This window comes from Saccostrea cucullata, unplaced genomic scaffold, assembly GCF_032062105.1.
Source record: "Saccostrea cucullata isolate Sc308-1 unplaced genomic scaffold, CSIRO_AGI_Scuc_v1 ctg1979, whole genome shotgun sequence".
In the NCBI taxonomy this organism is placed as follows: Eukaryota; Metazoa; Mollusca; class Bivalvia; order Ostreida; family Ostreidae; genus Saccostrea; species Saccostrea cuccullata.
Genome location: NW_026938962.1, coordinates 141 through 27500, shown reverse-complemented (window position 1 = coordinate 27500; position 27360 = coordinate 141). Strand labels below are relative to the sequence as shown.

At 34.8% G+C, this 27360-nt stretch overlaps 1 long non-coding RNA gene across 5 annotated transcripts in view; it reads right to left on the bottom strand.

The window, feature by feature from the left end:
* LOC134251945 (uncharacterized) overlaps positions 1-14076 on the bottom strand; it is a 63325-nt gene extending 49249 nt beyond the window's left edge. For all 5 annotated transcript variants that reach the window (XR_009988854.1, XR_009988855.1, XR_009988857.1 and 2 more), the window contains exon 1: positions 13847-14076. This is a non-coding gene — a long non-coding RNA (uncharacterized LOC134251945). The remainder of the gene's footprint in view (positions 1-13846) is intronic.
* Positions 14077-27360: the final 13284 nt, after the last annotated feature.

Genomic DNA, 27360 nt, shown 5'->3' with positions numbered 1-27360 from the left:
ACCTGCTTGTTGCTCTAGCAACAAGAACGCATCTAGTTATTATTATTTTTCTTCTTCTTCTTCTTCTTCTTCTTCCTGGGTACTTTTTTGTCCGGGAATGATCTCGTAAACTATACATCCGACTAAGGTGAAATGTTTTTAGGGTCAGTAGACATGTTATGTAGATTTGCGGAACGAAGGTCATTTTGCGCGCACGTGCTTGCAAGAGCGTGCACATGCAACATATGAAATGACCGATTTAATTGATATCGGTGTAACTTTTTAAATTTTTGATGAAATGCTTTAAAACTTATAACATAAGGATATATTAGTAGCATAGACAATATGACATGGTCAAAATAGCAAGATCTCACGCGCATGCACGTGCGCTTTGCTCTGATTGGCTGAAACTAAAGTCTCAATATCTTTCTTGTTTTTTGACGAAATCCTTTGAAATTTTGAAAATAGCCATGCATTACAATATCCTACAACATGATATATAGCAATTATCATGAAAACACGTGCATGCACGTGCGCTGCAATCTGATTGGCTGAAACTTTAAATAGCTATAACTCCTTTGATTTTCAACCAAACAGGATGGGATTTGGAACACAGATAGATATACTGGTCTACTACAAGAAAATATGGTCACCATGCACATGCATACACGTGCATGTACGTGCGCTGCAATCTGATTGGCTGAAACTTTAAACAGCTATAACTCCCTTGGTTTTCAACCAAACGGGGTGGGATTTAGAACATAGATAGATGTAACGGACATCTACAAGAAGGTATGGTCACCATGCTCAAGTATGCACGTGCGTGCACGTGAAATGAGCAAAATCCAAAAAACACTTGAATGAGCGCATCTTTTTTAATACTTTTGGATTAAATACTTTAATATTTAGTATACTAAAATATATAGATTGTGTAGACAAGATGATATGGTCATTACACACATGCATTCACATGCGCACGCGTGCAATGCTAAAATTTGAATGAACTTTGTACACTTCTGGGTAAACGTAGTTAAAGTCTCAAATGCATCGAGTGTGTCTTATTTAATGAAGCTTCCAGGGAATATGGCACCAAAAGGGAGTTGGGGAGCGTTTGGGGAACATCTGTAACGGTCCCCGTTACAATTAGCACTAGTTTTCAAATTCTTTAATTTACCATGCAACTCTATTATTTCTGCAACATTGAAGCACACATCACGTTCAGTGACGTTCCTAACTCTTTCGACAATATTTTTAACTTTAACCTGTTTCTTTGCAGTCGATCCATGTCCGATTCAAACTCGCTACCACTCAAAAATTGTATTTTCAATTTAATACAAATACACAGATTATTTTTCATACAGATCCTTGTTTAAATGGATTTTTTAAGCTTGTAGAAGAAGTTTCCCGAATGTAAAGTCTAATTTTATTGCTACTTGCTGCTCCGTGACGTCCTCCAACGTCATGGTTTTTTGCTGTTTTTAATCAAGTCCATATGTATTTAGAAGCTGATATCTTTTAAATGGAGCGAGATATTACATAACCTGATTTCATTTAAATTATTACAGCAATACTTTATTTAAACTTGTACATTTTATTTCATTTCAGCTCCAATTATTAAAGTTATAGCTGTAAATACTATAAAGTGAAAATTAGAAAATTACTCAATTTTGACGGTGCTCCGTGACCCCATTTTTGCTGCTCTAAATCCTTCGTAATTTTAATAAATATGAATATACATTCCATTTTTTTTACTCAAATTATTTGAATCTGTTGTTAAAACATTTGTACCAAATTTGGATATAATATGACGTTGAATAAAAAGGTTAGGACAAAAGTCTACGAACTTTTTGAATGACCCTCGTACATTAATTCTTTGAAAATCTTCTAATCTCTGCATCTGGGTATCAAATAAACTGACTAAGTATATAGTTATGATGAGCATTTAGAGTGCCTCTTCTAAAATTGTGAATTTCAAGGCCCCAGGGTTGGGGGGTTCTGGAATTAGGGCGTGGCTCATTGATAATGATTACATAGTGAAAATACATTAATTTTTTTAAAATTTTCTTCTCTGCTCCTTGGTAATAAGCAGATGAACTTTCTATATAGTTATCAACAATATTACAAGTAGGGAATTATTCTTATATTGATATTTTCTTCATTTAGCCACTCTTGAAATTTAACTCCTTGAATTGAATGATCTTTGTAGTATTCCGGAATTATCTTTGTTGTTCATGTGCATTCTGTATGTTATGTCATTATTGTGTATTCCGCCCAAGTAAAAGTATGTGTTGAAGTTGGCGCCTTGTTGTTTATTGTCGAGTCTAAACAGAACAGTGGTGACGAGGATTAAAATATAAGGATGGCAGCAGTATTCGGGAAAATAGATTCCTTTGAAGAGGGTAAGGAAACCAGGCAACATTACTGTGAGCGGCTCAGACATTATTTCATAGCTAATGGCATCGGTGACACCAAGGCGGATCGAAAAAAACGCCGGTTGATTCTACTCAGTGTGTGTGGTAGTAGAATATACAAGTTGATGAGCGACTTGTTAGCGCCAAATAAACCAGGTACTAAAACTTTTGCAGAACTTGTAAAACTCGTGCAGGATCATTTATGCACCCAAAACCTCAGAAATTGTTCAGCGATACAAGTTTAATAATCGTTTTTGTAGACTGGGTGAGTCTGTGGCATCGTATGTGGCCGAACTTCGTCATTCAACAGAACATTTAATTTTGGTCAAACCATGGAAGTCATGATTCGTGATCGTTTGGTGTGTGGTATCATGGATGACAAAATTCAGAGGCGTTTGTTGGCCGAGAAGGATTTAAGCTTCAAGAAGGCATACGATATCGCCATATCCATGGAAACTGCAGTGAAAGGAGTTGTTGACCTACAGAGTGGAATAGCACACACAGAAAAAGTAAACAAATGAGTGCAACTGACAAATCGCACAAAGACAAAAGTAATGTGAAGTGTTTTTACTGTCATTTGTTTGGACATATTGCTGCAGAATGTAGAAAAAAGAAGGCGGACCAAGCTGCCAGCCGGGGAAAAGGAATCTCAACACAAAAAACGCATAAAGTACCACAGAAAACGAGAGGTCATTTTGGGAGTTACAGACCAAAGAATCATTCCAGAAGGGAAAATGTACATGCTGTATGTGATTCACCTGATGATGAAGAAGACCACACGGAGTATACCTTGTATCATTTGGTGGACCCAGGCAAGAAACCACCATATTGTGTGTCCTTGAATTTGAATGGAGTGGACCAGTCCATGGAGTTGGATACTGGAGCCAGTAAGACCGTCATCAGTGAAGAGGCATACAAGACTGTTTGTAACTCTGACCCTCAGTTAAACTTGAAACCTTCATTTACAAAACTGCGTACTTACACTGGGGAACTTATTCCAATACTGGGAACCGTGCAGTTGACCGTGACCTACAAAGATCAGCGGTATAACTTGAAGGCAGAGGTGGTCAAGGGAAAAACGCCGTGCTTACTTGGCCGTGATTGGCTGGATATCATTAAGCTGTGCTGGGATGAAGTATTCCAAGTGAAAACGGAGGCAAACACTGACGTGGATCAGGTTCTTAAGAAGTATGAAGTTGTGTTCAAGAAAGGATTAGGAACAGTTCAAGGAGTGAAAGCCAAAAGTTATGTTTACTCTCATGAAAAACTAAGATACATCAAAAGTCAAAAGTCGTTCTCCACCTTTTGCATTGAAAGAGAAAATCGAACAAGAGTTGGACAGATTAGTTCGTGAAGGAAGTGTTACCCCTGTAGAGTTTTCAGAGTGGGCGACCCCTATCGTACCAATAGTTAAAAGTGACAAGTCTGTGCGTATTTGCGGTGACTATAAAGTTACAGTGAACAGAGTGTCTAAGCTGGACAATTACCCTCCTATTTGCTATATTAGGAGGTGGTGAACAGTACTCCAAGCTTGATCTGAGCCAGGCCTATCAGCAATTAGAGTTGGATGAAGAGTCCAAGAAATATACTACCATTAACACTCATAAGGGACTTTTCCAGTACAATCGTTTACCTTTTGGAATCTCGTCTGCTCCTGGCATATTTCAGAGAACTATTGAGAATCTACTTCAGGGAATACCAAGTGTTATTGTTCGCTTAGATGACATACTCGTGACTGGGAAAACCCGACATGAGCATTTACAGAATCTTGAACAAGTGTTACAGAAGTTGGAAAAAGCAGGAGTTCGACTGAAAAAAGAAAAATGTGTGTTCATGGCCGATGAAGTTACATACCTTGGGCATCGCATAAACAAATATGGACGACAGCCAACTGAAGACAAAGTGCAAGCTATCAAGAACTTACCTGAACCTAGTAACATCAAAGAACTACAGGCCTTCCTTGGAATGCTTAACTATTATGGTTGCTACTTACCAAAATTGTCAACTGTGCTAGCACCATTACATGAACTCTTAGCTAAAGATGTATCATGGTCTTGGGGATCTAGCCAATCAAAAGCTATGCAAGAAGCGAAAGACCTTTTGAGATCTTCATCTCTACTAGTTCATTTTGATTCCACAAAGAAGCTTGTCATGTCCTGTGATGCCTCGCCAACTGGATTGGGAGTGGTGTGGTCGCACATCACAGATGAAGGGAAGAAACCAATAGCTTACGTGTCAAGAACACTTGCTCCAGCAGAAAAAAACTACTCTCAGCTGGAAAAAGAGGCGATTATTTTTGGAGTGAAAAAACTTCACCAGTACCTCTAAGGTCATAATTTTTTCATTTATACAGACCATAAACCACTGTTGGGACTATTTAAACCTGACCGAGCCATTCCAACAATGGCCGCAGCTCGAATACAGAGATGGGCGTTAATCCTTGCAGGAGACGAGTACAAAATACTGTACAAGGAGGGTAAGAAGAATGGTAGTGCAGATTGTTTGAGTCCTCTACCACTCAAGGAGAGTTTGGATGTACCCCTGCCGGGTGAGACCATTCTACTCATTGAACGCTTCGATGGTACACCAGTACATGCTGAAGAAATCGAGGAATGGACACAGTCAGATCCACTTTTGCGTCAGGTGATATATTTCATTCAGAATGGATGGAAAGAGAAGAACAGCAATGAGAAACTTCGTCCGTACTTCAGCAGACGGAACGAACTTAGTACACATGAAGGCTGTATTCTTTGGGGGAGTTGCGTGGTGATTCCAGAACAAGGAAGGGAAAAGTTATTGGATTTGTTAGATCAAGAAGGACATCCTGGAATAGTCCGGATGAAAAGCCTAGCAAGGAGCTACTTATGGTGGCCCGGACTTGATGAAGACATCGAGAGAAAAGTACTTGGATGTGAAGATTGTCAGATGCAAAGTGCCAAGCCAGCAGTAGCACCGTTACATCCCTGGGAGTGGCCAGATCGTCCATGGTCCAGAATACATGCCGATTACGCAGGACCATTTATGGGATCCATGTTTTTGATCATTATTGATGCGTACAGCAAATGGATCGAGGTGTTTAAGACATCTACTTCTACATCTGAAGTGACAATTGAAAAATTCAGACAAGCGTTTGCTACACATGGAATTCCCTATGTACTTGTCACAGACAATGGGACCTGTTTCACAAGTCACGAATTCGCAATTTTTACATCAGAGAATGGTATTCGACATGTGAAGACCTCACCATATCACCCAGCATCGAATGGTTTGGCTGAGCGTGCAGTGCGAATTTTTAAGGAAGGGATGAAGAAGATGGACAAAGGGCCTGGATCGCTGATGACCAAATTGCAAAGATTTCTATTAAACCACCGCACTACACCCCAGACCACAACAGGTGTTGCTCCAGCCGAGCTACTCATGAATCGGAAATTGCGGACAAAGCTGGATTTCGTCAAGCCTGAGATTCGAGAACGAGTAGGAAATCGACAGAGGAAATTCAAACAGTATCATGATCTACATGCGAAAGGACGGACATTCATGGAAGGTGATACAGTCATTACAAAAAGCTTTCCAAGTGGACGGTGGAAATGTGGAGAAATAATGCAGAAGACAGGACCAGTCTCGTACAAAGTTGCTTTTCCAGACGGCGTAACTGCTCGCAGACATGTTGATCATATCAAACAGCGACATTTCATACCACAAATGGTATCCGACAATCCGGATGAAAGCGAAAGTCTTGATGATCCGTTAACCACAGAGGAGGCACTGAGAACTACTGTTACACCTGCACAGCCGGAAAGTGAATTCACGGCTAACGCGACTCTACCGTTATCCAGTACTCCGCGACCGTCTAGTGTTCCAAACATAGCCAGCCCTCGTAGATCGTCTCGTTCCCTGAAGAAACCTGCGTATTTGGATGACTATGTTACCCCTTAAACAATCCTTGCCGCGATTATGGTGAACAATTCTTTGTTATTGTCTTGACTGTAAATGTTTTGTGTAATGTTTCATGCATTATGACTGAATTAGTTTTACAGCTCAGCAAACTGTGTAAATGTAATATATTTTATGTTTTTGAAATTAACTCACATATTGATCAGTATTAAGATGTTTGTTTCAAGTCAAGTTTCTAGTCAAATTATATAATGAACTTAAGAGGGGAGGAATGTAGTATTCCGGAATTATCTTTGTTGTTCATGTGCATTCTGTATGTTATGTCATTATTGTGTATTCCGCCCAAGTAAAAGCATGTGTTGAAGTTGGCGCCTTGTTGTTTATTGTCGAGTCTAAACAGAACAAGATGTGTTTGTGAAACACTATGCGCCCGGCAGCAACAAAGTTTAAAAAAATCTATTTTTAGCATATTGGTCACAGTCAAGGTCACAAGATAATTGACCGTTGTGTCATTTGAAAGAACTTAATCAGTGGAGTATGCATCCCAAACATGAATTCCCTATCTCCTATGATTCAAAAGTTATGGCCAAAAGTGAAAAAAGCTATTTTTAGCATATAGGTCACAGTCAAGGTCTCAAGGTCATTAACCATGGTGTCATTTGAAAGAACTTAATCAGTGGAGTATGCATCCCAAATATGAAGTTCCTATCTCCTATGGTTCAAAAGTTAAGGCAAAAAGTGTAAAAAGCTATTTTTAGCATATAGGTCACAGTCAAGGTCACAAGATCATTGACCTTGTTGTCAACTGAAAGGACTTTATTAGTGAAGTATGCATACCAAATATGAAGTCCCTATCTCCTATGGTTAAAAAGTTATGACAAACAGTGGAAAAAGCTATTTTTAGCATATAGGTCACAGTCAAGGTTACAACGTCATTGACCTTGGTGACATTTGAAAGAACTTAATCAGTGGAGTATGCATCCCAAACACGAAGTCCCTATCTCCTATGGTTCAAAAGTTATGGCCAAAAGTGTAAAAAGCTATTTTTAGCATATAGATCACAGTCAAGGTCACAAGGTCATTGACCATGGTGTCATTTGAAAGAACTTAATCAGTGGAGTATGCATCCTAAATATGAAGTTCCTATCTCCTATGGTTCAAAAGTTAGGGCAAAAAGTGTAAAAAGCTATTTTTAGCATATAGGTCACAGTCAAGGTCACAAGATCATTGACCTTGTTGTCAACTGAAAGGACTTTATTAGTGGAGTATGCATACTAAATATGAAGCCCCTATCTCCTATGGTTAAAAAGTTATGACAAACAGTGGAAAGAGCTATTTTTAGCATATAGGTCACAGTCAAGGTTACAAGGTCATTGACCTTGAAAGGACTTTATTAGTGGAGTATGCATACCAAATATGAAGTCTCTATCTCTTATTGTTCAAAAGTTATGGCCAAGGTTAAAGTTGACAACAGACAAACAGACAGGACAAAAACAATATACGCCCGGGATCTATCAATCCGGGCGCATAACAATCTTTGATATGCAAAATAAATACTCCAATTCTCCAGATTTAGCTGCTCTTAAAATTCAAGTCATTTTGACTTTTAATTGAAATGAACATTTTGATTTTATGTTTTTTCGTTTGGTTTAGTCACTCTTGAAATTATCTGACTTCATGTACATGTAATATTACATTTCTTTCAATTTAGCTCTTGTAATTCATTTACATGACTTTCATTATGCATGCTTAATATTTCAATTCCTTTTGGTTTTTTGACTGAAGACTAAAAATTTATCACAATGGCATGGTATATTAATTGTTTACATAATCTTTCTACTTTTGAATAAACACGTATATTTGATTTTTAAGTCTCTTGAATCACATTTATGAAAACATTTCACATTTTATTTATGAATAATACCCGATTTAATCTTTTTTGGCTTTTTTTTTGGGGGGGGGGGGTTATTTTTTTTTACTGTCTATCAGCATCTGATAGTAAAACACAGCTGGATATATAGTAAAGGAACTCTCTCTCCAGAGTAGCGCCGACAGTTAACAAGATAAGAATCACAGGCATGTTAAGTGACCTTTATTGACTTACTGTATATAAAGCTTGCTGTGATACAGATCTAAATTTTGGAAGACATTGGTTCTTTTATTCTTTTATTGTTTTCACATGAAGTAATAACATGATTTACATAAAAAAAATATTTTATCAACTGGTACAGCTCATTTCTTCCCTTTAAAATTAATATTTGATTTACTTCGACCATCTTTACTAGATGTTTCTTGCTTTGTTTACAAACATAGGTTAAGTGTCGGTTAATTATGTGTTAGACACTTTATCACTAGTTATTGGGAGGGGGGAGGGGGAACTAGCATACTGGATCAGTGCACAGATTAGTTTATTTATATACCACTAACAGGTCAGTCTTGTAAAAATAACCTGGTTTGTACAATATTTAATTTTGTAAATTTTCTTTCAAAATCTGATTTCAAGTTATTAATTACTGACTTATAATAGAAAATATCTATTATTGACTTAAAAATCAAAACTTTGTTTGCAGGACATATCACAATTTTTGACTGCATGCCCCTTGCACTATTTTCTCTCGCGGACTGACACAAATTCCAAAAAAATAAATAATAAATATTCAAGTTTATAAACACTTCAAAGCAAATCAGATAGGATATTCTTATTTTGTAGATCAAGAATATTGTAAATAAGCCAATATTATACAAGAACCTGTACGCAAAATACTCAAACAAAAATAAGATTAGTTTCGATACATGGGGAATCCCTTACCATTAACATAACATGATACCAATCAACTTGTAAAAAGCAGTAATTTCAACCATTTCACATTTTTGTTTTCTCTAATTTTGTATAGTTATGAAAAGTAATTCAAGGTAACATGTTTTTCACTTTCAACAGGCATGATACAGTGTTAATGAAAAGAAGGGTAAGTGGTAACTGAAAAAAATTTGAAACTAATCCCCCCCCCCTCTACCCGCACGAAACAGGATTTGCAGGTTTGGACAATGGTCAAATTCTCCTCTTTTTTTGTCAAGTTTTTTTCAGGTTGAATTTTTTCTCCTTGATTTAGCCCCACCCCTTTTTTTTCCAATTTTCCATCGCCGTTGAATCATGTTTTCCTGAATTTACAGTATCAACATTTATACTAAGTCAATATATCGGTTAGCCTCAATATAGACCTTTTTTAGCTCACCTGAGCCGAAGGCTTAAGTGAGCTTTTCTGATCAAAATTTGTACATTGTCTGTCGTTGTCGTAGTCGTTGTCGTCGTCATCGTAAACTTTTTACATTTTCATCTTCTTCTCAAGAACCACTGGGCCAATTTCAACCAAACTTGCTACAAAGTATCCTTGGGTAAAAGGGATTCAAGTTTGTTCAAATGAAGGGTCACACCCTTTTCCAAGAGGAGATAATTATGAATTAGAGAAAAATTAATGGCATTATTAAAAAATCTTCTTCTCAAGAACCACTGCGCCAGGAAAGATGAAACTCATGTAAAACTAGGAGACTTATTGTTCATAGAACAATAAGAGGTCTTTCCACCTTTTTAAATTTCTTATAGTTTTATATTTTACACTCTAAATTTAATTTTAAGGGAAATGGCTTTAAAAAAAAATGAAAATGTAAAAAAAAAAATTTTTTTTTGAAATGACCTTGACCTTTGACCTTGAAAAAATTTTCAAGGTCAAAGGTCAAGGGACACATTGCAATTAATCCCATGCTTCTACCATTTATAGTTTTCAAGATATAAGGTTTAATAGTATGTATAAAGAAGTTAAAGGGCAATAACTCATATAAGGGGTCATTAGATCCTTTAGTACTTATACAATGAAGGTGTGCCTGAAGACCCTTAAGACATAAGTGAAGGTTTCATGCCTCTACGGTCTACAGTTTTGAAGTAGTAGTGATAACAATGTTTTTCGCATAAGGGGCAATAACTTTTGATAGAGTCTATCTTGGGGAACAAGAATGAAATCTTTGAAATAGTTTTAAGTGTACATATTAATGATGCAAAGACTGATTGCATATGTTAAAAGACAAAGGATATATAAAAAGAGCTTAATTTATCATTTTTGCAATGACCTTGAACTTTGACCTTGACAAAATATTCAAGGTCAAAGGTCATGGGTCTCAATGCAGTTGGCCCCATGCTTCTACCATTTATAGTTGTCAAGATACAAGGTTTAATAGTAAGTATAAAGAAGTTAAAGGGCAATAACTCATACAAGGGGTCATCAGATTCTTATGCACCTATACAGTGAAGTTAGGTCTAAAGACCCTTAAGACATTAGTGAAGATTTGGTGTCTCTACGGTCTACAGTTTCGGAGGAGTAGCGATAACAAGGTTTTTCGTACAAGGGGCAATAACTTTTAAATGGGTTCATGTTAGGGGACAAGAATAAAATCTTTGAAACAGTTTTAAAAGTACATATTAATGATGCATAGACATTAAGTATATGAAAAAAAACAAAAGAGATATAAAAAGAGCTAAATTTCTCAGTTTTGGAATGACCTTGACCTTTGACCTTTCCATAAATTTCAAGACCAAAGGTCAATGAATCTTATGCATTTGGTCCCATGTCTCTACATCTTCTTGTTTTGAAAATTTTTAATTATTTGTAAAATTCTAAAACTTCCAGGGGCAATAACTTATTGAAGGGGTCAATGAATACTTTCGCAATGAATCAATGAAGTGTCTACTAAATTAGTCGAAGACATTAGTGAAGGTTTCATTTCTCTACGGTTAATGGTTTCGGAGGAGTAGCGATAACAAGCTTTTTTGCGAAAGGGGTAATAACTCCGAAAGGGGTCATAGTTTATATACGCAGGGTCAACTGCGAAAATCTTTTACGGAGTACATTCTTATGAATTGAAAATCTTTACGATAAATCTTGAAACTCAAAATCACACGGCGGAAAAATAATAAAAAATAATAAGAAAAAGGAAAAAAAGAAACAGAAGGAAATCAATAGGTCTTTCCACAGAAAGGTGGAAAGACCTAATTATCCTCAGGTAGTGAAGATTCAAGTTTGTTCAAATCATGATCCCCGGGGCTAGGGTGGGGCCAAAATGGCCGACCCAAGTTTTACATCTATAGGAATATATAGAAAAATCTTTAAAAAACTTCTGCTCAAGAACCACTGGACCACGAAAGATGAAACTCATGTGGAATTATCCTCAGGTAGTGTAGATTCAAGTTTGTTCAAATCATGACCCCCAGGGCTAGGGTGGGGCCAAAATGGCCTACCCAAGTTTTACCTAGGGATATATAGGGATACAATCTTCTTTTCAAGTATTTCAAATCCATGATTATTGATATTTATATGGATTCATCCTCAGGTAGTGTAGATTCTAGTTTGTTCAAATCATGAACCCCTGTGGGAGGGGGGGGGGTAAAATTCAAGCCCCCACCCCCCATCTCAGTAAACTTTCAGTTCTGATCTGATATGTGCTTTTTCCTAGCCGATGTGTTCAGGTGAGCGCTGTGGCCATGGGCTATTCTATTAAATCAATTTATACTTTTTTGTTTAATCATGACTTTTCCACAAATGTTACAACTCTGTTGCGCTCCCGTACTTCTTAACACTTTACGCTTTATAAACGGCGAAGCGGTTAAATACAGTGGAGACAGTGAGGTAATTTTCTACCCAGAATAAGGCTTCACATCAATTGATTAAATTTTAAAAGTAACTTCAAGCGGAGTAATACTTTGTTTGACGTAAGGCCATCCTTAAAAAAATGTTTGTTTGGAATTGCCGCCTAAAGGGTTTCAGACACAGGAGGGAGGGAGGGAAATTATTTTTTTTTTAAATTGAAGATAAATTTTAAATTTTTGATAAAAATCCCAGTAAATAGAAAAAGCATTTTTTCTGAATTAAAAAAAAAGCATCTGCCATCAACAAAACACCTAATTTTACATAGATCTGAGACTATATTTCAGTGTTTTGTATGGTGCATGTGATACATGTAATGGGCAAAAAAAAATTGATTAAATAAAAAAAATCTTTTTACTTTTGGTCAATAAAATTTTTTCAGGAGGGGGGTATTTCAGTGAGGCGGGAGGCAATTCCAAACAAACTATAATTTTATTTTGGCCTAACTCATTGTGACGTAGGCAAATTATGTTACATAAAATGGATAAAATCTTTTATCCAATCAAATGTTACATGTAAAATTAAATTATTAAGCAAATATCATAGGTTTCTGCTAGTGTTGTTACGATAGTCGCCGACTATCGAAAAATCGTCGTTTAAAGGCCCAGATCGGCGACAATCGATTGTAAATATTATCATCGATAGATCGCTATATTTTTCATGCCGTATTTTTCAAGCCGATCAGGTTTAACTTTTATATTCACCAAAGGGACGTCACTCTAATCGGCGGTAAACAAAATGGCGAACGTGCGTGGTGAAGAGGTTGACGCCAAATTATATCTATATCCTGGTGCAACACGATCTAAAGTTTGAAGTTTTTTGGCTTTCGGAAAAAGGGCGATGGGCGTCCATGCAAAAATAATTTACAGATGGTTATTTGTAAATTGTGTAAAAAGTCGTATGCCAATGAAGATAAGTTGAAGTTCCCGGTCAAATGTCATGGAATTCTACTCGTGCTGAATGAATAAATTTAACCTTTTCTAATAGTTCAAATTATCGATTATATAATCGATTGTGTTCTTCCGATTCAATTTGATAATCGATAGTAAAATTTGTCCGATTTTACAACACTAGTTTCTGCAGAACATTCCATTTTTAACTTTTGTACAGGAATGGACAGCTAAGACCCTAACGAATATGATCGTTATTTATACATATTTTATATGCTTCAACAACATATATGACTGTAAATCTTGAAACCATCGCTAATAAAAAGCCACAATTTACACGTGGATTTCAGCCTCTTATTCTCACAAGCAGCAGTGATCGTCTTAAATTTCTAGCCAATATTGTCAGTTTTTTGTACAGTAGTGAATTCACGCTTTAATGCAGCTTTCTCCTGGATTTTCAATACACACAAGATTTTTGAAAACAACAAAATACCTGTTTATGGTAATGTTTTTCTTCCGCTAGAGAGGGATAATTGCGATTTAAATTAGATTATCTCGCTAAAGGGGATGTGTTCCCAACCTGTTAAATTGACTTGTGTTAGTGTAACAAATAAAGTGTTTTGTGTAAGGGTGACAGTGTGCCTGGTGTGTTGAGCAATAGGTTCGTGCAATGCCTCTACGCACTAATTTTTTAACACATTGTTCCTAACACTTCCTGTTGCCTTTTTGCAAAAAGCCTATTGTGACACAATCAAAACATCATAGTTTTCAACTTTAACCATCTTAACACATGACTTAAAAGAGTCCATAGATCTACCGTCCCTGGTTTCATTTTTAGGTCAACATGGTCAACAAAGCAAATATTTCAGCACAAATATATCCAGTGACCAGCTCATTCAGTTGTTTATCAGAAAATGACAGAAATTGATATAAAGTTGTTTAAATTCAGCGATGCTATTTATTATCTGAACTTCCTTACCTTCATCATGTTCATCCCAAGTTGACGAACAAAAGCCACACTCAGTGAGGGTCTAAGTACTACGGCAGATTTTATACGTATATGTATGTATCAGCCGAGACGATATCTGGCATCACAAATAACTGCTTATTTAGAACACACTAGAATTCCTTTGTCAAGCGATAGAAACATAAAACACAAATATCCATCATCAATAGGCCTATACGACAACATTGAATAGCCCAAGCAGAAGCACAATGCTGCACATGTCTGACATGAACATCTTCATCATGTTCGCCATTGTTTTCAAATTCCGATCCCGATGCATATAACTTGCTAGCATGGCTAATGGAGCGGGTTAGAAGTACACGATTAATTTTATAGTGTTTACAAATGATTTAAAACAGCAACAACAACAACAAAATTGTTAGACTTCATTAGGGACATATATACTCTATATATACATCTACATGTCATATATGTACATGTATGTAGTATCGTAAAATACGATGAAAAAATTTAATGTAATAATTATCTTAATTTTATTACATGAACAGGATATAGGGCCCATTGATTATCTTTTTTATTTTTGAGACCCCTTGCCTACTTTTGGCGCCCCCTCTAACTTCAATTCCTGGATCCGCGCCTGCAGCTTACTGCAAACTATCAGCTGCTTAAATTGCTGCTAAATGCCACACATGTTTGAATAATTAAATTTTCATACTTACGTTAATATTTAGAATTGTCCAAAAAAAAAAAAAAAAAAAACCATCCGTGGATCCAGGATTTTTTTCCAAGAGGGATCCACCCCAGTAAAACTTAATCCAACTCAGAATTCTTGACAAGAAAAATTACCGGTAAATTCCTATCCTAGCTAGACGTGAAAAATTATTTTTTGTCTTGGGGTGGGAGTTATGCTTTATATCTTCATATCTATGACTTTTATACACATTAACTTAACGCGTATTTATTTATTTTGTGTGTGTGTGGGGGGGGGGGGGGGGTCCCAAGGTCAGTTTAGTTGGCTTAGTTTATACATGAAATGACTGTACAAATTATACATGGGTGCCCCCCCCCCGCCCCCGTAGATCTGTGCATGTGAAACGTTATAACACAAAGAGATAAATATATTGGTCATTTTATCCATTTTCGTAAGTATTTGAAAATGTGATTTTTTTTTCAGCCTAATTTCAGTTTAAAAATTCCTAAATCCTCTACATTTTCTTATAATTGTAAGAACTACGCACATTTTAAAATTCTCGATTCCCGTCCACTTTTTCCATCTAGCTGTTTAAAAACTTGTTTGAGTGCAAAGAAACATTCATTAGTACTTACATGTATTCTAAAAACCATTGACAAAAAGTTAATTGCTCTTATGTACAACTCCTTTAATAAGGGGGTAAAAAAATTTATCAATAGAAAGCAGACTGAACATATCATCAGATTTTCAAATTGCTGCAGAGCTGTAGCTCTCCGAAAAAAAATATATTAACAGACTGGAGAGCTGCAGTGCCATTGAAAAAACTGTATATTTATTGCGCACGTAAAAGTGCGTTGTTTCTCGATTTATTTCTCCATGTTTTTAAGACTTTCATCTAAAAATATTAATAACCGTTTGTTCCTAACATATTTTTGTACTGTTCCCACAACAAAACATGCCTAATAATGAATTGTTTTAACAGCCCTCCTGGCCCTCAATTGAGATCATCGAAAATTTTGCTGAACTGCCATTTTGGTTTGTAGGATATTTCAGTATAAATATGAATATGGAAAAATTTTATTCAAATATGTGTGGCAGTTGACAGTAAGCAGCTGACAGTTGGCAGTAAGCATCTTACAGTAAGCTGCTGACAGTTGACAGTAAGCAACTGACAGTTGGCAGTAAGCAGAAAGTACATGTAGTTAGCAGTAAGCAGTTAGCTGTCGTATATGGAATTCAATAATATGGACTTTCAGGATGAACAAAAAGTTTACTAAATGGGTTATTTTGTTAAATAAATTTATAAATAAATAAATAAAAATATATAAATAAAGATTTATAAGTTCAAGCCAAATTCGCCAATATATATTATATAGGTCCCTGCGGAGACGTACCAGAAAAAAGATATGCGATAAATAAAAATAATAATATAACGGTCATGCGCTGGGAGAAGTACAAGGGAAAATCAGAGAAATGTATTTATTCAGTTTAAAGTTTTATGCATTGATCACCTATAAAATGAGGGTTGTTCAGACATTTTTATTCTGGCCAGAAAAACAGAGAGAAAAACCATGTAGGAGAGGCTGATAGACAAACATAGGACAGACAGACGGATGGACAAATGTAGAGGAAACCTACATGTATAGTCTCCTTCGGTTTCACCAGCAGGGGACTAATTAGTATCTTGTATTACCGATTAACGCAACGAAGGTGAACGTTGTGAAGTCCGTAATAATAGATGGTCGTATTGGGCTCCTGTTTTTATTCTCATTAAAAATTTTGCCAGAAAATTAATATACATTTTTTTTCATTTTTATTAATTTGTTTTAGCAGCTCTTATAGTGTGAAAAAAGTTCTCCACAGTGCTAGAAAAGATTATATTGACGTCAAAATCCATATTGTCGTTGCTCTCAGATTTAATCTATTAATATTATCCGTATTTCTGATTCTGATCAAAGTTCAAAACTTGCGCAAAATACACACGTAGAGAGAAAATCAAATTAACTGATCATATACAGAAAAATTATCATTTTCGACCTTACTATGGTTTTAACCGGGAGTTTGAGCATTGGCGTTACATTTTTTTAATATCAGATTTCGTGAAGAGAGTCTGATTTTAACAGACTGCTGCAAAGTGTGAAGAAGAAATAAAATACAGAGTCTTTCAACAAACATGTCCCGATTTTTTATTTCTATATTTTTGCACAATAGTAAATTATCTATAAAATTATAACTGTATTTTAGAGCCTATTTTCTTGCAATATCATTGTGATATAAACAATATAAAGTAAACTCATGACATTTTTCCATTGAAGTTTTTATTTCATTTTCAAAAAGTAGTTTGCGCTCAGTTGTTCTTTAATTCAGAAATTGATCCATGGATTTTTATAAACTTAACAAAACAAACAGAAAATCTCGTAAATCATCAACATTAGTGCCTAAAAATTAGAGAAAAAAAAACTACTTATATGAAAACCATTTTTTATAGGAAACATTTCTTTAAATGTCAAAAATTTGTCATAAAGGACCTCAGAGACAAAATGAGGATTGTGACTGAAAATATTGTGGCTTTTTAGTACACATAAAAATAATGTTAAATTGAAAACTGCTGCTGATGTTCAAACTTCATAAACTTAAAAAATAATTGATTCAGAATTACTTTAACTTTCATATACATGTATTGAAATATTATTTCCTTATGTGGATTTAATCTTTTAAAAAAATCGTTGATACGGTCAAACTTTATATTGAAACCGCAAAGTTGGGACATGTTCGTTGAAACACCTTGTGTTTGTAAAATATATTTTTTGCTTTTATAACGTATATGCAAATTTGCGCCGAAAAATAGTCATTAAAAAATTTGAAATATACGAGGGTTGTCCAATAAACGCGAAACTGTCAGATTTTTTCAAATACTATTCAACCAAAACTAAAAATATTTTGCATATTATGTATATACAAACCTCACTACATGTTATTATTATTCATATAATATTTAAAAATACTAGTATATAGGATTAAAATAGATTTATTGGTCATAATACGATCGAGGGTAACATACACGACAAGTCAATTATTAAAAAGAATATAGAAGGGCATTTCAAATATAGTTTTTAAATTGCATAAAAAATGTCAATTAAGGATGTGATTAAATAATGTGACTACTACATATCATTTACCATTATCCTTTGGTAAAACTTATATTTGAGATATGTAACCTGGTAACTAAAAGAAAACTAGAGTAACTGTGAGCAATGAGGTCACTAAATGATATCCCCAGCCTTCCATATGTATAAAATGGCAATGTCCATTTTTTGCTATTGGGAAATCCAAAATACATGTATGTTTCGGATCGAAAAGTAAAATAGGAGGTGCATAATGGCAATGTGTAATAAAGATTCTGTGAAAGATTCATTAAATTTCATTCAGTAGTAAGAGAGTGGTATGAGGAGTTGCGTATAACAGATGGGTACCCCAACGCGTAACAGGCAGACGGACATCTAGACGGACGGACTGACATACCAATTACTATATAAGAGATGGGTACCCCAAATCGTAACAGACAGACGGACAGACAGACGTACAGTCAGCTGGACGGACGGACAGAAATACCGATTACTATATACCCTCCTGCTTTTTCAAGCGGGGGTATTACTAGAGGTACTGTGAGTAATAGCTCACTAACTGATACCCTTGCCTCCCATATGGTATTTATGACAAAGTCCCTGTTTTGCTCATGGAGACCCGTAATAAGTGTCAGATCAAACAATAAAATAGGAGGTGCACAATGGCATTATGTAATAAAGAATCTGTGAAAGCATAACAAAATTTTATTCAGTGGTATAGGAGGAATTGCGGATAAGAGATGGATACCCTTCAATATTATAGTCAAAAAATGACAGAATTAAAGGTTTGCTTTGGAAAACCGAAAATATGTTTCCAATATGGACACTGTCATCATTTTCATATGGGTGGCGGGGTATCATTTCCTTTTCGAGCTCATATGCATTGCTCACAGTACCTCTTGTTGAATCACAAACTAATGGTATATCCGGATATCTCATCAAGTGGCTTCTAAGTCTCATAAAAAAAGGTTCGCTATTATCAAAACCTGATTTATTTACAGGTATACTACAGGGCTAGCTCTATTTGGACACTTTTACTACACTGTAGTATTATATCCTCTGCTTGAAAAGCAGGAGGTAATATAGCGATCGGGATGTCCGTCAGTCAGTTACGCTTTGGGGTACCCATCACTTATCCGCTACTCCACTCATACCACTGAAAACTTTTACAAAAGTTTTATTACATATTGCCATTGTACACACCTTAATTTACTTTTTGATCCGACTCATATCTTGGGTTTCCCAAAACATGGACACTGTCATTATATTCGTATGGGAGGTTGGGAGCATCATTGCTCACAGTTTTCTAGTATCTGAGATATGTAATTGATGTTTCTAATTAGAAAGTCCATGTGTAGATCATTCGCTTCAACAATGTTCACACAATACACAATGTTTTCTTTAGATATTGAAAAGATGCTAAACCAGGATTTATATATGTTTATACCAAAGCTTGATAAGCGGGAGGTTATATAATAGTAATTGGGATGTCCGTCGATCCGTCCGTATGTCCGTATGTTACGCTTTAAGGGTACCAATCTCTTATCCAAAACTTCTTTCATACCACTGAATCTTTCACATAATCTTTATTACATATTGCGACTGTGTACCTCCTATTTTACTTTTTGATCCGACGCACATTTTTGGGTTTAATTCCTATAGCAAAACATTGGACACTGCCACATTATATGCACATGGGAGACCGGGGGGGGGGGGGGTATCACTTGGTGAGCTAATCTTAAACACAAAGTCTATATTAAATATATTATATGCCCAAATTATTCTTTAAAGGGGATAAGGCCGGTGAATTATTTTCCAGCCCATAGACATAAAGGGTTATTATTGTCACAGAATCTTGGCTGGTCTGCATATATTGAAGGTATTGTCAACAATACTTATCAAAAAGAAATCGGTTTTTGAATAATTGAGTAGAAATAACCTTCAAAATTGAACACTAAATTGAATACGCTTTTATTGTATGTGGTGGTTGCTCGGATCATGATTTTGAAAAGCTTGAAAATTTACAACTAGCTGTGGCTGGACCTATTTTTGCATTAACATAAAACTAATTTGCAAAAATAGCTACTATGCTCAAAAGTCACGAAGGGACCGTTCGATCCTGAATATTTGAATGATTTTGAACCGAACAAACAGGAACAGTTATCGAAATACTTGTAATTATCGCACTAATGAGCAGTTTATTATTCCATGATGTAGATTAGAACGACTATATAGTATTCATTAGGTCTTTTGTGAAAAGGGGCTTTGAAATAGTAAAGCGTATGTTTTAAAATAGGAAACAAGAGAACCATTTTAATTATCATACCCCCGTTGAAAAGCGGGAAGGTATATGGTAATCGGTATGTCCGTCCGTCTGTCTGTACGTCCGTCCGACTGTCTGCTTGAGGTATCCATCATTTATCCGAAACTCCTATTATATCACTGAGTGAAAAATGAAACTTTCACAATTTTATTGTGCAACTCCTATTTAACTTTTTGATCTGACACTTATTTTGGGTGTCCTATAGAAAATAAGGACACTCCCATTATATTCATATGGGAGGCGGGGGGTCATTTAGTGAGCATATTCCTCAATATACCTCTAGTTTTCTTTAAAAACTTATGATCTTGTAAAATCGTCAATCCGCCATGCAACATATTTTGTTCTTTTGGCAAACTCTACACCAAAATTCAAAGTCAAATGTCAAAATTGTCCATATCCAAAGGTAAAGTTTTGTCACAATTTATTGACTTGTGATATACGAAAGCCCTTGTACTAACGGTTCAAAAGTTATGGTTTTTAAAAGTGGGCCAAACTATAAGGTCAAGATCAAAATCTCAACTTTTTTTACTTAATGAAAGTCTTGCCACAGTAAATACTCATGTGAAGTATGACAATCCTTGCACCAACGATTCAAAAGTTATGATTATGGTTAAATTCAAATTCGGAAATTTTTGATAAACATTGGTCAAACTCAAGGTCAAGGTCATGAGGTACCAAAAAGTTCTTATGAAAAGGAATACACCCCCGTTAAAAACGAAAGTCAAATCCCCGTCAACTTAAAATTTATAAACATGGTTAAAGTTATTTTGTGGACAAGCAGACAGGTTGTCAGATGGACAGGATTAAATATATACTAGTATACCCCAGCCCAGAATCTTTGATAATGAGGGAAAAAAAATAACCGAAAACAAAATGTGTTTGTGAAACGCTGATGCCCCCGTATGGCAACATAGCAAAGATTAAACTTTTCTCTTAAATGCAAATTTAATTAATTGATAATAAAAGTAGGGTATTCTCACTGGAAAAAATGTGAAATTTAAAAAAAAGGCCGATGTTGAAGTTTTTTTTAGATAAGTAAGGAAATCTCCAAGTTCAAGTTCAAAAGGGTAAGGTAATTGGCATCCAAAGAAAGTTCTTGCCACATTGAATACTTATGTAGATATGGAAGCCCTAGCCCTAACCGTTCAGAAGTTATGACCAAGGTTAAAATCTTTTAAAAGTAAAACAAATTCTAAGGCCAAGGTCAAAAGGTCAAAGTTCTCGTTATCAAATGAGAAAGCTTGTCACAAGAATTAAACATGTAAAGTTTGAAACCACTAGCCCTAACCCTTTAAAAGTTATGGTCAAGGTTTGTTTTTTAAAAGTAGGTCAAACTCAAAGGTCAAGTTTAAAGATAAAAGTTTTTTGTATTCAATGAAGGGTCATCTCACAAGGATTACATATGTGAAGTATGAAAGTCCTATCTCTTAGCGTTCCAAAGTCAATGCCAAGGTTAAAGTACAGAAATCTACAAGGTCAAGGTCAAAGGGTCAAGGTTGTTTGTATCCAATGAAAGGTATTTTAACAAAGAATACATATGTGAAGAATAAATGTCCTGGTATGTACTGTTCAAAAGATATGGCCAAAGTAAAAGTTTTAAAATTTTCAAGTAAAAGTGGGTCAAATTCCAAGGTCAAAAGGTCAAATTGGTGGTACCCAGAGAAAGGACTCATCACAAGGAATACACATGTGAAATGTGAAAGTATCATGGCAACATTAAATCAAAAGTTATTGGCAAGGTTAAAGTATTTGCGGACAAGCAGACAAACAGACAGACCAACGGACAGACACGACAAAAACTATATACTCCGAAACTTCGTTTACGGGGGCATAAAAATTGTGGCCCCCTTCGATCCGCCAATATATCCTGGATGCTAACTAGCTGGTTTATCTCAAGGTTTGCTGACCTATATACCATGTGCATATTGTCCTAGATGATTAACATCACTCTTTCGAAATCAAGGTCGTCTCTACAGGAAGTTACAGCAAGTACAAAGAAATCTAACAAAGATTTGATTTTAAAAGAGGGGGTAGATAGGCTAGTCATTATATGAAAAAAAAATATTTCTTAAGTTTTTCATACGTATGAAATCCAATTACATTTTCTAAGTCAAATATTTATTTTTTCTCGGCATTTTTATCATAGAATAATTCTAATACAATGTGTTATAATTAGATGCGATCTTAAGTTTTAGCAAGACCTGCAGTGAGCCTCTCGTTTACAACCTTTTGAATGCCAGACTCAGATTTTTTTGTTTCAATCTGCGTCGAGAAAAACCAGATTTCTTTAACCTACATTGCTTTGCTTTTAACAAATTCGTCTGCAAAGGAATGCGGTATCGCTGTATCAATTTACAAATTGTACAGAAAATCTGAAATCCAACTTAACTTGCGAAGTTGTGCAGATCCCCCCCCCCCCCCCCTTCTTCTCGTAAAATATAATTTACGATGGAGAGTAGTTATTTAAGTTTCAATTTATAATCTATATATATTTTCTAGATTGAGATTTGAAAGAAAATTGTATCCCAAATACAAATCCAAATACATAAATATTTTTTGCACAAATTAAGACAATTACTGTAATTGGTAAAGACATACACAAAATAAATTAATAAGAATGATGATACAGAAGAACACAACTACATTTAGAATTAAAACAATTGTTGTAGCAAATAATGCAGTGTACTCATCAGATACTAAATACATTTAAATAATTACAACGTGCAATTATATACTTACTTATTGCTAAACATTTTTTTCTAATATCACATATTTCACATAAAAATGAAGATGAAATTTTAAGAGCTCTGTTACAACTGGTTTAAATTTCATAAATGATTAATAAAAACATATGTCATTATTATGGATATTGTTTGGTTGAAATTAGGGAAAGTAGCTAGATTATTTTGTTTTGAATATAATATAAAATCTCGATTAAAGACACAATTGCCCCGTTTTAATTTATACATATTATGAAGTATCGTGATTTTTCAATCATGGAAACGCACAACTCTACATTAATTGTCACATGCAAATGTGTATATATTGATTATTACATGTAATTGGACGACAGAACATGTCTCAAGTCTGTATAGTTTGTGGATTTCAAAATTAATAGAACATGTCAATGAATAATAATTGAGAAGAGATGGGGGAAATTGGTAGATATAAAGTGATTTGGACATGTTTTTTTAAAATATTATAAGAGTGAATCACCTGAAATTAATTATTCGAGAAAAATTATAACTTTGGCTTTTGATTTCCAGGGAAATATTTACTCAAGCTTTGTTACCTTTAATTATTCTACATGTATAAGAAATACTCCCAGTTTCTTTATTCCTTAAGACAAAGGCTAATATGATTTTATACAGAATGTAAAGAGTACAGAATAAAAGATTTTATACAAAAAGGATATAGATATCAATTAGAATTTCGTACAGCTGGGACTTTGTACAAAAAGATTAATTCTTTTATGGTTTGACTACTCATTAAACTTATAACTTTAGATGCTTGATATAACATAACAATACTTCTTTATGTACATACTTCTAAGACTTTTATAAAATGGACATTTTAATATGAATGAAATTCATCTTCAATATAATTTGAGGATCAAATTGTACAAATTCTTTGAGATTTAAGTGCAGTATTATATCTACCAGTTTCTTTGTTTAATTGGTGGTTTGATAATCTAATCCTTTTGTGCATTCTCTTATATCTAGCATCAATATGTTTTGTGAATTATGTTTGTAATACAAAGAACTGGTACGGATGTCCTTTAGAGGGACATTGTTTGCTTCAAAGCACTCTGACTGTGACCTATCCGCATAGAAATTTGAATGAATTTGAATGAAATGAAAATGCCGAAAAATCTCAACTGAACCTGCAATAGTTTAAATTATTTATGGATTTCTACCAAAATTAATGTATAAACTGCACTGTTGCAGGGCTTGAGAAAAAGGTAATAAAGATAAATTGGACATTAAACTATCTCTTTAAATCAAGTCCACATAATATGTAATATAAAATATGAATAACAGTAGCAATGGGAAAGCATATACAGCATGTCGATTTTAAATCATTAGTAGATATAATTCCAGTCAATGTAATGAGATAAGTGATACTAGTATATGTACATTAAATGAGCCAAACAAAGAATATAGATTCGTAATACAAGTTGATTTTGTTTGAAAAAGTTTCCATTTTAGTTTCCATGATTTTTTATTTAATGATATGCCTGCAAATACTACTAAAATACTACTGAAATTATTTGGAATCATATGCCAGTTTTAAATATTTGTAATAAACCCAACAATCAAAATGAATTTTTTCTAATGAATGACCATGCCTATACTGGATTCCTAAACTATAAACCCCATTGCAAACAAAGATAAATAGCGGGTACATGAAGAATAAGGAAATAACGAACAATATTCAATAACAAATTCCATAAAACAATACAAAATTGGAGCAGAGCAAACAAGGACCTTCGAAACATCAGAGGTGGGGTCAGGGGCCATGGAGGAGTAAACATCCCCTGATGACCTGTCACATCTGCCGTGTGCTCCTTGTCATGATCGGGAAATAACGCAAAAATTCATCTTCAATTCAATGTATAAATAATGGACTAACAATTAGTATGAAAAACGTCAGTCAGCATTTGACTTAATGATAAATTGAATTTGCAGACAAAGTCATTGTATCGACCATAGAACTTACAAAATGATTTTTTTAAACGAGACTGCTGATATTCTTTTTCATCAACTTGTTTGTCAATAATCTAGTTTTAGAAATTGTTCATACGTAGAACATGCTCTTGCGTATCGAATCAACTGAGATATACGAGGGTTGTTCGAAAAAGTTCGTGGACGGTGTCAATCTAGTTTATATTACTCACAAGAAATTTGAAATAAGTACAATATAATATGTTAAAATATTTGTTTTGTTGATGTGTGGAGTTTCATTCCATTCGATTCAACAGAAATTAATTTACTTTAGTTTAAAATCAAGATGTTTTGTACCCGTGGAGCACACTGAACGGCAATGTAACGTCAAAACACAGCATCAAGAATTCTAAAAAATACTATCCCTAAATTTCACAGAGTAAAATCCAATGCTCAAACATTTAATCCTTTTCTAATATTTGAAATTTATTTTATAAGAATTGTTCTCGTTGTATAATTTCCTTTGTTAAGGTTTTAATTTCTTTAATAACTTAACTCTGCCTTCACAGGATAAGCAACTCTGAAGGGCCCATGTCTTTTCTTGACGTTCCAACTTTTTAAAGTTTTGGTCAGATTTTTACAGTAAAATCGTTTCTTCACAGACTATCCTCACCCAATACTGAGTCTCTGTCACTGAAATACTGCCTGTACTATTTGAACACACACGCACAACTCATTTGTTACATATTTCTTGATTCCCCCAACATTTTTAGTGTTTATTCAGGATTTTTCTCAAGTAAAACACAAAATTGCATCGTTATCTGCTGCTCCGTGAGGTTCTAAAACGTCATCGTTTTTGTCGTTTTCAATAAGGACTACCTATCTTCTCATGTCGATTGCTTTTCAACAAAACAAAATATAAAACCATAACTTTATATACGAATCGAAGTAACAATACTTAATTTGAATTTCTAGGTTGTTTTTCGTTTTTGCTCTATTTTACAGAGATTATGACTTCAGACATTATTGAGTGTTTTATTTGTAACTTAATAAATTTTCAACTGCTCCGCAATCCAATTTTTGCATTTTTTAAATCTAGATAAGTTTTGAATAAATCGTAATATTTTGAAAAAAATGAATACAAATCATTTGAATTTATTGGTATAATATTTCTACCAAATTTGGATAACATATGACGTTAAATAAAAAAAGATATGACAGTTGTCCACGAACTTTTCGAACAACCCTCGTATACACTCCGTATGCTGCATGAGTAAAGCCGGTGTCACACTGTCACGATTTATAGCTACGATTCATTACGAATTAAAAAATCGCAGCAAATCGGGATCTATCGCAAGAGTACTCGTGGGATATCTTCCTTAATCGTGTTGGATCGCAGCAAGTCGCCAAACTTGGCGATTGTTTTGAGCATGTTCAAAACAATCGTGGTCACAGCACGATTTTTTATTATTCGTAGACAATCGAACAGCATCCGCACTGCATTCGTACTCATATTCGTAGTACATCTTCGAAGTTCGTGTGACATTCGCGGGACTTCGTAGTACTCGCTACACTACGAGACTCCTACGAGTTATTTCGAGTGTTCTTCGAGTTTGTGCGAGTGTTTCTCAAGTTACTGCTAGAGTCCTACGAGATACTGCGATTGTTCTTCGAATTGATAAGAAAATAGTACGACTTTCCCGCGAATATGATACGAAAAAGGACGATTGACGGCAAGTGTTGTACGAAAACTGTGCGATTGAATGCGAGTTAATTCGATATAACTATGATGTTTAATGGTTTCAGACAAATCTCCCTTTACTCTATATATGCATTCATTTACATGTATATTCGTAAGAAATCGCCATTAGTCGTGGGAATATCGTGTATGTAACGTGGCATATCGTAGTCCTTCGTACCAGTATCGTATGTAACCGCGTTTAATCCTACATAATCGTAGAAATATCGTAACCAGTTCGTAACACTGTCGCCTCAGTTCGTATCTAAATCGTACAAACCTCGTACTTTGTCGCACAGGCATCGCAGACACACCATTCTAGCAGCAAAATATTCCACACGCTGCAGAAAAATCGCAAGACAAACCTGGCGATGAACGGCGATTTTCAACTTTTATTAATTCGTGGGTAATCGTAGCATAAATCGTGACAGTGTGACACGGCCTTAAGGGAAGTTGACGATAGAAAAAGTTAATGTCATCATATTTATCATATTGCTTGGTTGTTATTCATATTATGCATTAAAGAAAATAACCATTCCTATTAAATTTTACTTTAAGAATTTTTTTTGTCGGAAGAGGGGGGGGGGGTTACTGATCAATGATTCAAATATTACTTTCAAGACGCCGTAAATGTTAATGCAAAATGTAATTTTGTTGATACGACTGAAGTTAGTGGGACATCGATCGGTTATAAGTAAATTGAACATAGCAATAGTCTAAATCATGGATCTGTATGGTTTGTACTTTTTAGACTTTTAATCTCAAGTAGACAGATGTTCGGTTATCTTGTCATGTCCAAGAGAAGAACAGAGTAAGTAAAAATTTGTCGAAACAAAAGAACAATATAATACGGTAAATGAAAACATCGCAGCTTCGACGGATAAACAATAGACATATATTTACAATGAACCACAAACCCCCGCTTTATTGACTATACAGTATTTTTTTCTAAATAAAAAAACAGCGTATTTTATACAAAAATTAT